Source organism: Trematomus bernacchii, unplaced genomic scaffold (genome assembly GCF_902827165.1).
Source record: "Trematomus bernacchii unplaced genomic scaffold, fTreBer1.1, whole genome shotgun sequence".
NCBI lineage: Eukaryota > Metazoa > Chordata > Actinopteri > Perciformes > Nototheniidae > Trematomus > Trematomus bernacchii.
This window is the reverse complement of record NW_022987567.1, coordinates 8,922,276-8,936,585: the sequence shown is the minus strand read 5'-3', so window position 1 is coordinate 8,936,585 and position 14,310 is coordinate 8,922,276. Positions and strand designations below refer to the sequence as shown.

Here is a 14,310-nt window from a genome sequence, read left to right as displayed (position 1 = left end):
ACTCTCGGGGTAGTCACACGGCTCCATAATATAACTTGGGCAAAAATGTAAGAATGTGATGCATCGGCCTACAGGGGGAAAATGGTTGAATCTGGTTGAATAGAGTAGAAATATCAAATATCACTACTTTTCTTCTAAATGAAATGCTGCCATTACAAAATGCATGGTTTTATACTGCAATGGCAGTGAGATCATAACATGTGGTTTGAATGGAAGTCAATGAGGCATTTTTGGCCACGAAGGTGTCCAGAGGTAGTATCTGACACTACGTAAAAAATAATAATGCAGTCAAATCAACTTTGTTGTTAATCTTTGACATATCCAAGACTCTAATGGCGCTTTTCCACTGCAGGGCCTCGCACGGCTTAGTACGGTATAGTTAGGCCTTGGTAGGCCAGGCTCACTTTATGCTGCGTTTCCATTACAGTTTAGTAGCTGGGGTAGTAACTATGGTAACGCAGTGTAGGCGGAGCCGTGACATCATCTTCAATGCGAAACACAAAACCGAACATCAGCCGTTGATGCTCACAGCTCCTCATATCTGTTCAGAAACTAGACAACAGTTAAACAAGTACAAACCACAGACTGCCTGTGTCATGGAGAATACAGTCGCTGGTTTATTTATGTCTGTAGGCCGTTGTTGTGAGTGTGGACGGTCGGAGCATATACTGCGTTAGCTTAGCCGATCTCCATTCAGAAAACACGCATTTTAAAGGTTTTTCGCCTGCCGTCTGTCTGCAGACTTGTCAAAGCATTAATTCATGGTTTTTACTAACCGGTATCAGTATGTTGTTACTTTGGCATCATTTTGAAACGTGTATTACAATTAAATCACGGTAAAATATGGTCATTGTGTTGTAGTTGTAGCCACTCACGTCACTAGTTTAGCATATTCAGCCCGGTTGTTGGCCCGCTTAAACCGTGCTACGCACTGCAGTGGAAATGCGCCATAATAGCCACCAAAGCCCCATCCCCCTACTAATTATTATATGGAAAATAATTGAGGTTTTGTGTGTTTTTGTAATAAATAATACAAATAATTAAACAGGCATTTAAAGGGTTAAAATCCAGAAAATGATTGAATGTTTGGTAGTTTTGAGTTTTTATTTTGGCCCACTGTGTATTTGAGTTTGACACCCCTGCTCTAAACCCTCCTGTGAAGTAATGGCAAAGGATATAGGACATTGGAACAAGTACAATTGCCATTACAATCCTGCTTTATATTTTGTTACTGTTAATTTGTATTTCAACATGTATATATTTTACTTTTTTAATGCTATTTTATTTCAATTTGAGACGTTTACATTTTGGATTGTTTATTTCTAGTCTTTTAGTTTCTCTAATGTACAATGCCTTGTCTTTTTATGCTGCTGCAATGCAAACATTTCCCAAATTGGGATCAATAAAGTACTTCTTATCTTATCTTATCTTATATATAACAAGGCCCGGGACCCCCACTGACACTGAATCCTGCACGACATGTTGCCTCTTTTCAAACCTGCACACCTCTCCTCTTTGAATATAGTCATGTTTTATAATACTTAAAGGTGGGTTAGGTAATTTTGGAGAAACCAGCTCAAATGATTGGTCGTACTTTTTACAGTACTACGGCTTCCACAGATGACATTTTTTTTATGGATTTTTTGTCAAAGCACTTCAGATATTCATTGCTATCGGGATGTTAAGAGCATTCCATGGAATATAACAGAAACTTACCTACCCTACCTTTAAGTGATTCATGAAAATAAAGTAGTAAGTAATATTGATGTATGATGATTTAATAGCAGTTTTTTGGGGCGTGTACATTTTTGCCACGAAGGTGTCCAGAGGGTGCAAAATGCATCACGAGAGTATACAAAACATGTAAGAGTAAACGACATTGGATTTAAAAAATGTGTCTCAAAAGAAGACTTCTTGCAAAAATCCATGCCAAAAGCTGTGCAAAAATGCCCGAGGAGGGCACAAGGCTTAAAGAAGGAATTAATAACACTTACAACATAAAATAAGACGTGCAATACACAGACACAAACAACGACGGAAGTTTTACTCCACTACATGTATTTAATCCCTTTAGTTACTTTACAGATGTGGATTCATGATGTGAAATATAATCAAGTGTTAAATCAGACTTTAGTTCCACCTGGAGTAAATCCACAAGCTACCCTGCAGTATACAAAGTCATTCAAACTGGCTGCACCTTTACCAGCTTTGAGAACACTTTCATGATCAATCATTATAAAACATATCATATATATTATTCTGAAATGGACCAATCTGCACAATGACTACTTTTACTGTCGCTACTTTCACTATATTTTGATGATAATACTTTTCTACTTTGACTTGAGGAACATTTTGAATGCAGGACTTTTACTGTAACAGAGTATTCCTACACTCTGGTACTTCTACTTTTACTAGAGTACAAGATCTGAGTACTTCTACTTTTACTCAAGTACACGATCTGAGTACTTCTACTTTTACTCAAGTACAAGATCTGAATACTTCTACTTTTACTCAAATACAAGATCTGAATACTTCTACTTTTACTCAAGTACAAGATCTGAGTACTTCTACTTTTACTCAAGTACTATATCTGAGTACTTCTACTTTTACTCAAGTACAAGATCTGAGTATTTCTACTTTTACTCAAGTACAAGATCTGAGTACTTCTACTTTTACTCAAGTACAAGATCTGGGTACTTCTACTTTTACTCAAGTACAACTTCTACTTTGACTCAAGTACAAGATATGAGTACTTCTACACTTCTGTCTGTTTGCCACCTTGTCAGATAATGGAGCTAGCTGGATATGCTAACTAACTGTTAGCCGTAGGGAGTACGGTGTGTCCAGCGCCATACATAGAATTCTAATTATACGGCTCTGGGTGTGTCAGCTGATGTGCTAACAGGGAGCTAGCTAGCCTACCTAGCTACATGACACGATGAAGTTGCAGTGTGTTACCGTTATCTTTGTATCTTGACATTACATTTAGATCACATGAGGATGCACACATGTATTATCTTTGCATGTATTGCTCTAAAATTGTCTTTTGTCTGATTAGCTGAGCTGCTGCTAGCTAACCAGTGAAGTTATTGTCAGTTAGCAGTTAGGATGCTAGTGGCTACAATAAATGATGTAGCAGCAGTTTGTGAATGTCAAGCACATGCACATCATGCTAAAACACACCTTTAGATGTGTCCAACCTGTTTTTGAACGCAGTAGTCATGACTAAGCAGGTGGTGGTGTATTACTTTAACTGTTTCCAAATGAAGAATTGTCCAGAGAGAAGTCCTCCTCTCACTTTCGTCTTCACAACAACACTGTGGTCCTGTGACAGATCCAGTGACAGCATGGGCGGTTCTACTGTTCAACATATATTTAACTTATCCTATCCTTCTTAAAGCCAAAGAAGCGACATGTAATGTGTTACTACTCATCTACCTTCATTACCAGTGATAATTATACCACAATACCACTTTACCTCAGCCACAGCGCAGACTCGATGCATTACATTAATGCACATAATGTACAACAATAGGCTATCTGTTTTTTATTTATTTATTATTTTGTATTATTACTGCCAATTTTTATTCGATATTTTTTTATATCATTAGCCTTTGATAATTTGATTTCCTTACTTATGAGATGTTCTTTTTGAAATGTTCTTTTGCCATTTTGACTTTTTATTTTACAGACAGTGCCGACGACACCTGAGTCTTAATTCTACTCAAGAGTGATTCGGTCCTTCTGAAGTATGGCAGTATATATTCTGAAGATATATGGTACTTAATTTGAGTCTGTGAAATAGATCATTTTCATTGTGGAACAATCCAGCGCCTTGCTCAGGGGCACCTCGGTAGTCGTTCCGGTTCCCAGGCCAAGCCCCTACGGACTGAGCCACCACTGTGTGTTCAGTTCCTCATTCGCCCACTAGAGAGCGCGGTAGACCCTGAGATGTTTTTAAGATTCAAGTTTCAAGGCTTTTATTGTCATTTGCACATAGTTACAGTTTAAATTGATAAATGAAAATCTTAGGTCACATTTTCCTCCAACAATACAACACAATAAAACAGTTCAAATTGTGCAAGTAAATACAAATAAAATAGGATAGAAATAGTGCAAAGAGAGTCTTTATACAAGTAATGGTGTGATGCATGTTCTGATGAAACACAGTCTGAAGAAGAGTTGAGAAAAGTTAGTGTTTTTTTTCAACTTTATTAAACAATTATTTCCATACATCACAAAAAGGCACAGTGTTCATTACATGAATTCAAAAGAGGGCATTATGAAAAGAAAACAGCGAAGTTGTCATTCAGGAATTAAGGTGTTTAAAAATGTGTAAAACTGATGTGTTTTTTTCATGTTTGCAAAATGTAATACATGTTTATTCAAGGCGGAAAAGAAAGGCGGAATTGTATAATATATGTTAAAAACCGGAATGTTTTGCTCGTTATAAGTTAGTCAACATTACATTACGTGTTACTTGATAGACGCTTTCATCCAAAGTGACTTACATACTCAATACTGTGGACAATCCCCACAGGAGCAATTTGGGGTGAAGTGGGACACAACGACATGCTGACTGTAGTGGGGTTTGAACCTGTGCTCCCCTGATCCGAACACGCTTTCTAGTTAGAGCGGAGCACGACTCCTGACTTTTCCTTGTGTTTTTATTTTAATTTTGTTTTTTATATATATCTGTTGTAACTTATTGTCGTTTATTGTGATTGTAGTAATGTGTTTTTATTACATGTACAGCACTTTGGCTCGACCAAAAATCGCTTTTAAATGTGCTATATAAATAAAACCTGATTTGATTTGATTTGACCTGAAGGTCATTACCAATCTTGTTAATGCATTATTTCAGGATGACCATACCGTACTTTCATACTTCACTTTGACCTCACAGACACACACACACAGAGACACAGAGACACACACACAGAGACACAGACACAGAGACACAGACACAGACACACACACACACACACACACACACACACACACACACACACACACACACACACACACACACACACACACACACACACACACACACACACACACACACACACACACACACACACACACACACACACACACACAGAGACACAGACACACAGACACAGAGACACAGACACACACACACACACACACACACACACACACACACACACCACACACACACACACACACACACACACACACACACACACACACACACACACACACACACACACACACACACACACACACACACACACACACACACACACAGAGAGAGAGGGAGGAGAGGTGTGTGCTGGTCGTGCACAGGCCTAAAAGATTGTTGTGAGAGCACCAGGTCATGTTGAATAATTCATATTTAAATATCCCTGCCCTGAGGTTCAAACATAGCAGAATATTTGAGTGGCAAGGTTCGTAATTCTCACATTCTGACCAGTCCAACAGGATCAGTCTCATTCACACATAGCAGAAAGACAGGCATTCATGACCTCAAGCTGTCTTTGGCTCTAATGTATTCTGATTCAGGAGGGGACTTTGACAGAGGATTACTCACAAAGTACACAGTAAAAGTATTTCATAGTATGTGTGATAGTTGTCTAATTCCAACTGATTCCAACTATATCAGTCTTATGAGGAACTTATGGCAAAAAATATGTTTTATTCCTCATCAAAGAGAGGTAGCTTGTTGTTGTACTCAAAGGGGGACTTACTCACAAAGGACACAGTAAAAGTACTTCAATGTATTTTTGGAAGTAGTCTAACCGGTCCAACAGTATCAGTCTCATTAAGAATGGATGGCAAATACTCATTGTATCCCTCTTCATAGATAATAGTAAAACACTTGTTCTTGTACTCAGGATGGGATTTGACAGAGGATTACTCAGAAAGTGTACAGTAAAATTATTTTATAGTATGTGCTAGTAGTCTAACTCTAACTAGTACTGAGTCAAAACATATCAGTCTTCCTAAGAATTTATGGTTAAAAGCTTTTTTATCGCTTATCACATATAGCAGAGAGACAGGCATATTTGTTCTCAGGAGGGGACTTTGACAGAGGAGTACTCAAAAAGTACAACTATATCAGTCTTATGGCAACTACATTTCATTTAGCTGACGCTTTTATCCAAAGCGACTTCCAATAAGTGCATTCGACCAAGAAGATACAAACTTGAAGAAAACAGAATCATATCAGTACATCAGGTTTCATAGAGCCAAAACATTTCAAGTGCTACTCAACTTGCTTTAGATAAGCCAGTCCTTTGTTAGTATATACGTGCTTTGTTAGTAATTCTCTCGCTCCAAGTGGAGTCGAAAGAGATGAGTTTTCAGTCTGCGCCGTATGTGTAAGCTATCTGCTGTCCTGATGTCAATGGGGAGCTCATTCCACCATTTTGGAGCCAGGATAGCAAACCAACGTGTTTTTGCTGATGGAACTTGGGTCCCCCTCGCAGTGCGGGTGCAGCGAGCCGTTTGGCCGATGCAGAGCGGAGTGCACGTGCTGGGGTGTGTGGTTTAACCATGTCCTGGATGTAGGAAGTGCCAGATCCATTACTGGAAGCCAGTGCAGGGAGCGGAGGAGCGGTTTGGTGTGGGAACATTTAGGAAGGTTGAAGACCAGACGAGCCGCTGCATTCTGGATGAGCTGCAGAGGTCGGATGGCACATGCAGGTAGACCAGCCAGGAGGGAGTTGCAGTGGTCTAAGGCCCAGACACACAAGGCCGAAGCGAAGAATTAGGAGAAACCGCACTAAATGGGTGAAATCATGGAAACTACAGCGAGAAGCTCATGGGGCTTTCCCGAACCTGTGTCGAGAGCTGGAGTTAAATGAAATGCCAGATTTCAGAAATGTTGCTACGGCAAGCCACCCTGCCACCCACCACCAATAAGCCAGCTCGAGCCAAGCATCACAGGGATGAACTATGCCAATATTTTAACAGTATCGGTGCAGTGCCTTTTCAGTGGGATAAGATATAGCACCATCTTTTTCTCTCATGGTGGTTTGGCTCATAAAGGGGTTGTGTTGTGATATTTTTCTCAAGCTTTGGTAAAGTGTATTCTTTGAATGCAGATTTGGGTTCTGCCCGCTCTGTATTAATGTCATGTGGATTTTCCTGTCATGTTGACAGGTCATCATCATGTAGGCGTTGATAAAAGCTCATTCTAATGTTGTGTTATGTGTGTATGAAGGTACGAAATAAAGTTTTGCATTGCCTATCCTGCTATTTGTGTTTATTCTTTTAATCAAACAGCGATAAGAAACAATAACAATGTGCCTACATAACTGTCAGTTGCAGCCCTAGCATTAGTATTGGTTATAGTAACAGCTACAACATTAAAATACTTCTAGGCAGATTGAGGAGGATAATGGGAGAATGAACAGAGGGGCAGAAACATCCATCTGAATAATAATAATAACTTTATTTGTATAGCACCTTTCATACACAGATTCATATTGCAGTTCAAAGTGCTTTACATCAGTAACAAATAAGACATCAAATCAGTGTAAAACAAGCAGCAAGAGCAAAGCATAAAGTGGGATAAAATAATGCAGATATATTATATATATATATTGTAATCCCAACAGGCCACCTTGTTTATGGTTTGATTCAGTTTTAGTAGAATATAAAATACATGAATGATGAAATGAGCACATAAAGTGCAGACATACTATAAAATCACAGTTAAAAGACCTGCATCTGATGATCGCAGTGTTCTGGCGGGTGTGTCGTTTATTAGAGTCAGCAATGTAGTAATGTATGTAATGTCATAATGGCCACTTCTTGCTAAATTTCCATTTCCATGTGATGCTTTTATCCGAGGCGACTCACAATAGGTAAATGAACAGCGGTAGACAGTATCTCATGTACTTAGACACTGTACTTAAGGACACTGTTGAAGTACTTGAGACTAATCCTGCAACTTTATACTTCTGCTCCACAACAGTTCGAGAATGAAGAAACCATCTTGTATGAAAGGCTACATGTGAATAGAGGGGCAGAAAACCGTCTTGCACATTTACATTTCAATCTTGAACAAAGAACAGCGGTAGACAGTACTTAAGGACAATGTTGAAGTACTTGAGACTAATCCTGCAACTTTATACTTCTGCCGGTGTGGTGCAGATGGTGGATTCTGCCAGGGGGGTGCAGGGCTCAGCATCAGAGTGGAAGGACTCCTCAGTGGTGCTGGTCAAGGTTTCACTGCTGGTGCCACTGCTGGTGCCACCGGGGGGTGATTCTGCAGCCACCAGACGTTCCTTAAAAAATGTTAACTAAATTCACAGTTAGTTGGATTTAATACCATGGCTTCTTAAAACTGTTTACTAAGCATTCATAACAAAACAATACCCTGAAATGTGTGTGCCATTAGTTTGGGGTGTGGTCAAGTGTGAGAGGCACATTGTAGACACATTGTGATGGCTCTATTCAGATGCTAAAACATACTTCTAGAAGATTCAGAACACTACAAAATATAATCAAGACATATTTTATCATGTATTATTATAGGTTAAAGGTAGGGTAGGTAAGTTTGAGAAACCGGCTCGAGATACACTTTTTGTTATATTCCATGGAATGCTCTTAACAATGAATATCTTAAATGCTTTGACAAAAAATCCATAAAAAAATGTCATCTGTGGAAGCCGTAATACTGTAAAAAGCACGACCAATCATTTTAGCCGGCCCTGTGCAGCTAAAAGTTTTGCAAGCCCCCCGTTCGTTTCGTATCTAAAATAATAGACATCGCTTTTTCCAGCTGACAAACCCGACTTTCTGGTCACTTCTTCCATTTTCCAGCCCTTGGGGAGAGACACGGGAGATTCATGTGATTGGTTGTTGGTCGCGTTGCTCACTCCCCAATCTCAAGACACGCCCACCGCCAACGCACGCCGCCATGTGTAGTACTGTTGGAAGCTCTGGTTCAGTTCACAATCGATCCAGTCATGCCAAAGCCAAGGACCTGTTTCCTGAAATGTGAGGGGAAATCTGAGCTGTTTCTCCTACCGACGCAAGAACCACGACGAAGTCAGTGGTTGACATTTCTGTTTAACAATGTTCCTTCAGAGGTTCGAAGAACGTTTCTGTGTGCGCGGCACTTCACAGACGAAAGCTTCAAAAACATTACCCAGTTTGAGGCCGGATATGCACAGCTTTTGAAAATGAAGGACGATGCTATTCCTAGTTTGTTTGGACGGTTTGGACCACGGGAAAATTCGGGTACACAACCTGTAAGTTTGCATTGTTATTTGTGTATTTATCAAACAAGGTATCTACCACGACTGTTTAAATGTGTAAACGTGCTACCGAGCTAAACAACAAGGCTACTAAGAGCTAGACATGAGTTTGCTCGGGAAAACATTGTATACTACCGTATAAGATTCCAATTGTAAACATGTTCGTGATAGCCTAATATATGAACCACTATCTGTTGTTCATAGTATAGTATAGCATATTACACTGAACAACTAGCAAACGTAGGTTAGCATTGTAATCCAGCTGGCAAGCTGACGAACATAAAACAACTAAGTTTCAATAATATTTTGTGATTTACACTTCATTTCGTTAGGAATGTCTCCCAGAAAGTGTTGCTTTTAGGAAATTGACTGTTTTCATCGGATACAAAATTAATTTTATGAATGTTATGTGTATCTTTCTTAGAGTACATCAAAGCAGGACCCCGGTAAGAGTACATCAAAGCAGGACCCCGGTAACCACCGCTCCAGTACAGTCGGATGCCAAACAGACCGTACACAGACTGTTTCTGTGGGAACTCAACAGAGGGCTGAGACACGGTCTGTGGGAACTCTACAGAGGACTGAGGCACAGCCTGTGGGAACACAGACAGTGCAATTGAAAGTGTCAGTTGCTACACAGTTGTCCCGGGGAACACTGAAGTCGGCACACGTGAGGAGCAAAGGTAGACCATAACACTGACATTGACTGTTTTTTTCATTTGAGATACATTACCTTAATTGTGCTTTTATTACATGTACAGCACTTTGGCTCGACCAAAAATCGTTTTTAAATGTGCTCTATAAATAAAACTTTATTTGATATTATTGTAGGCCTATCCCTCCCTGTTTTTTTAAATCACAGAAATACTGTTATGTGGACTACAGAAAATACAGTGTTGTTTGTAGTTTCTTCTAAATATTTCATGAATTAATCTGTCAGATGTACACAAAGTTGTTGGCCTTTTACAATGTATTAGTGTATTATATAATGTACAAAGTATTTATGCACTTTTCCCTTTTTATTAACAGGCATCCAGGCCACAGTGTCTTTACAAAATGTTGGCACTTCCACCGACCCAGAATTCCCCTTAGCCTCTACACCAATAAAGGGCTCAGGATTGGGACCTAGCAAAAGACCTCGACTGGAGTTGGAGGAGGAACAAGGAGAGACTTCGACTTACCACCCTGATGATACTGTAGAAGAATCTGACGTATCGTAAGTTTGGTATATTTGGTACACATTACTATTACTGTTTTTCAGAGTTGAAATCTAACATGTATTGTTAATTTTGTTTTGTTACATTAGACTTCAGACACGATCCACGCACAGTGACGCAAACTACATTGTTTTTGAAAGCTGCCTCGGACAGCTGTTTGAAAAATGTCCGGTGTGTAACACAGACTGTGATGTCCAAAACCGAAAAATTGGGACTTCTGTGGCGTTCACACAGCGTTGTCCAAACTGCAGTTACTTCAGACAATGGGAGAGCCAGCCCATCATCGGAAGTACCCCGGTTGGCAACTTACAATAATACATACTTCACTGGGGCTTCCTTCTTCCAACCACAAAAGGTATTTTACCATCTAACATCCATAGCATATGAAAATTGACAGCAGTGGACTTTTTCAAAAACGTTTCCTGTTTTTCTATTTATTCATAGATATGCAGAGCCATGCAACTGGAGATCTTCCAGTATGAGACCTTCAGGAGGCATGCTAGGAATTACCTGGAGCCTGCTATTATCCACAAGTGGAAGACTGATCAGCTGCATTGTTGCCAGCAACTACAACACCAGGGGGGAAAGGTCACAGTTGGAGGAGATATGAGAGCAGACTCTCCAGGTAAGCAGAAACAGACAAGACAGTTTATGGCGCGTTTCCACTACACGGCCCCGCTCGGTATGGCTGGGCCTCGTTAGGACTGGCTCACTTTATGGCGCATTTCCATTACAGTTTAGGAACTGGGGTAGTATCTATAGTAACGCAGTGTAGGCGGAGCCGTGACGTGATCTTCAGAGAACCACAGGAAAAACAACACAGCCGTTAGCTGTTAGCACTCAGAGCTCACAGCTCCTCATATCTGTTCAGAAACTAGACAAAAGTTAAACAAGTACAAACCACAGACTGCCTGTGTCATGGTGAATACAGTCGCTGCTTTATTTATGTCTGTATAGGCCGTTGTGAGTGTGGACGGTCGGAGCATATACTGCGTTAGCTTAGCCAATCTCCATTTAGAAAACACGCATTTTAAAAGGTTTTTCGCCTGCCGTCTGTCTGCAGACTTGCCAAAGCATTAATTCATGGTTTTTACTAACCGGTATCAGTATGTTGTTACTTCGGCATCATTTTGAAACGTGTATTACAATTAAATCACGGTCAAATATGTCCATCTTGTTGTAGTTGTACCCCCCTTGCCAGCGATTCTCTCTCTAGTTTAGCATACTCAGCCCGACTCAGCCTCGTTGTCTCTGGCCCTAGACCCACGATTTTATGTGGCCAGAAAAACTGTGAATTCGGACCCGCCGGCCGGTACTAGGCCAAGTGGAAACGCAACCAAAGACGGGCCGCTGACGTCACAGCCCTCTTAAACCGTGCTCCGCGCTGTAGTGGAAACGCGCCATAAGTGCCAGAGTTACTGGTGTATATTACAATTAATCTAACTTATCCATTGAAATTCTGTTGAAAAGCCTTGAAACCTCCTGTATTATATTTTCTTCAGGGCACTCAGCCAAGTTCGGGAGCTACACACTCATGCACCTGGGAAGCAATACCATTGTGGACTTCCAGCTTGTTCAGGTGTGATTCTCTTTCTGGGTGTTATCATTTTAGGCTTGCTGGCTGTTGATGCATGTTTCAGTGTATTTATGCCCTATTTCTTATTCACCAACAGAGCAATGAAGTAGGTGGTAGTTACCACATGGAAAAGGAGGGACTCAAAAGACGCCTAGATCATCTGGAGTCAAACGATTTGGCGGTTGAGTACATTGTGACAGATCCAGAAGTTTCTGAGGGAACGCAACATAGAACAATTCTATGATGTGTGGCACTTTGAAAAAGGTATTTATCCCTATATGTTGTAATGGAAGAATACCAAATCAGAGACACTGTCCTTTGTTAAGATATTCCTTTGTTTTACTATGCAATTTATCCTGAGCTTCTAATCAGCAGCAGACATGACATAATGCCTGGATACATTAATGATATCCCCTACAATTTGGCCCTCTAATCTGCTCTTTACTCTGTTATTGTAAACTGTCTGCCAGACCACTTGATCACAGCACCTTTTGTCATTGTAAATTAAATTTCACTCACAAATCTTAGGTGTGTGTGTGTGTGTCTCTGTGTGTCTCTGTGTGTCTCTGTGTGTCTCTGTGTTAAGGTAAGGAGAAGAAGTTTCATACAAAAAAAATACTTGAAAGTATTTTTCGTAGATTTTCAAACTTTCAAACGGGTCAATTTGACCCTGAATGTAACAGGAGGGTTAAAATGGGAATGTACAGTGATGTGTATATGAATATGTATGGTGGTTTCCTGGCTATGAAATGTTTTCAGGCAGAAGGGTGTCGCACTGACCATTGTCAGGCAATTATCATATGTATGTTATGGTTGATGATATTAAGTGTGGAATGTCCACCACACCCTTGAATCTTGAATGTGGTCTATCACAGCACTTCATTTCCACACTATGGCTTGAATATTCACTTGTGCATGTGCTTTTTTTTTTATCAGGTTTGTCCAAGAAACTTTCACAGAACAAGGACTGCAAGGTGTTGAAGAGGTGGCCGCACAGCATAAAAAACCATGTATACTGGAGTGCGACGAGCACAACCTCGGGGACGGAGAAGGTGGCACTCAGTGGTCAACCACCTACAAAACATTCACGTGCATGATGACCCCCTATTCCCCAAGTGTTCACATCCTGAAAGAGCCTCAAGCGATGCAAATAAATGGCTAAAACCTGGTAAGTTCAATATGTATAAAACAATTGGAAATAACAAGTGAAAAATTTAAAAACACTTCCCTTCCTTCATAAGATCAACAATATTGAATGTAAATATAACATTGTTGTTTTGGCAAATTATTGTTGTAATGTTCTAATGGGCTGGTGATTTACCTAATGTTTTTGTAATTTTACTCAAGGGTCAATAACAAAGACACACTCAAAGATGTGCAAAAGCTAAGCCATCACTACCAGACCTCATCCCTGGAGTCCTTCCACAGCTTGATTCTGCGTTTTGCCCCCAAAAATGTGGTTTTCCCCTTCATGGGAATGTTGTGCAAAGAACGACCCTACATACAGTAAGTTGTGAAATATATATTTTTTTTTTTACTAACATAACTTACATTTTAAATGATTATAGCCACACTGAATTATATGTACAATGAAAGTGTTACATGAAATAAAATAAGTGAATTAAAATAATAAATTATTATATGAATGCTATATTTTTCAGTGTACGTGGTGATGAGGCTTGTGTTTGAGGAAGTCTTTGAGGACCCAACACCCTTTGTGGATGAGATGAATACAATCCCCATCCCAAAGGACCTGTCAACTCAATTTGACAGGCCCTCGATCAGCAAACTCCTGGCGGGATGACCACTCTGATGCCTCGTCCTAAAAAGCCCCAGCACCAGCTTACAAAGCTGCGATAGGCAAGATGCCGAAAACGCCTATAAGGGGAGGAATGGATGATATACAGTATATATATGTATATTTACACATGTTCATTTTGTACATATCTAAAAATAAAGTTTGATGGAAATACTTAGTAGCCTTTCTTCCCTGAATTATTTGCTCCTATAACATATCATTCATATATAGCAAACCATGATTTGATTTTTCATCAAACACAGTAGTAGTTTATTATTACAGGTAAGAATAAATTACTCTTCTTCCGTTCTACGCCTCAAAGGTCCATAATCAAATCTGTAAATATTAAGGAGGTTCTGCAGGGTGTATGGGTTGAGACAGTTTGGCTCTAGTCCTGGGTGGTGTACCATGCACATAATAGGTGCTGGGACTTGGTTCATTCGTGTTACAACCTATAGGAAGGTAAGATATTTGTTACAT

The 14,310-nt window shown here is 39.9% G+C and overlaps 1 long non-coding RNA gene across 3 annotated transcripts; it reads left to right on the top strand.

The window, feature by feature from the left end:
- The first annotated feature begins 9,193 nt into the window (after positions 1 to 9,193).
- Positions 9,194 to 13,939, top strand: LOC117478784. 3 transcript variants are annotated; one of them, XR_004555503.1, is made up of 10 exons: positions 9,194 to 9,233; positions 9,664 to 9,922; positions 10,269 to 10,455; positions 10,546 to 10,811; positions 10,901 to 11,081; positions 11,959 to 12,035; positions 12,130 to 12,213; positions 12,969 to 13,200; positions 13,380 to 13,538; positions 13,694 to 13,939. It is a non-coding gene; the product is annotated as an uncharacterized LOC117478784 (long non-coding RNA). The 3 variants fall into 3 exon arrangements; XR_004555501.1 differs by having other exon boundaries at positions 12,130 to 12,296; XR_004555502.1 differs by having other exon boundaries at positions 9,197 to 9,233; positions 9,691 to 9,922; positions 12,130 to 12,296.
- Positions 13,940 to 14,310: the final 371 nt, after the last annotated feature.